Source organism: Etheostoma spectabile, chromosome 3 (assembly GCF_008692095.1).
Source record: "Etheostoma spectabile isolate EspeVRDwgs_2016 chromosome 3, UIUC_Espe_1.0, whole genome shotgun sequence".
Taxonomy (NCBI): Eukaryota; Metazoa; Chordata; class Actinopteri; order Perciformes; family Percidae; genus Etheostoma; species Etheostoma spectabile.
Window position 1 is genome coordinate 4,621,914 of NC_045735.1, and position 291 is coordinate 4,622,204.

At 46.7% G+C, this 291-nt stretch overlaps 1 protein-coding gene across 1 annotated transcript in view; it reads left to right on the forward strand.

The window, feature by feature from the left end:
* LOC116680833 (alpha-2-macroglobulin-like) overlaps nucleotides 1-291 on the forward strand; it is a 45,934-nt gene that overhangs the window by 42,559 nt on the left and 3,084 nt on the right.

Genomic DNA, 291 nt, shown 5'->3' on the forward strand with positions numbered 1-291 from the left:
AAACAAGACTGTCGTAACTTTTAAATCAATTATTTAAGCCGAAAGAACTTACATTTATGTGTCTCTCTGGTCAACGCGGCAGCCATTTTTGAAAGTGTGTGTTCAAGTGAGGTCGCGTCCACACTTGGTTTCTAGGGGTAAACACCCCTTGGTCTATCCCCTACCCTTAGATATTGGGACACCAATAGGTCCCCCGTGAACGCCCAAAAACTAGGGGAAGGGGTAAGGGGTAGGGGTAAGACGAAGGATTGGGATTCAGCCTAAGTACCTTGGGGTCTTGTTCACGAGTGA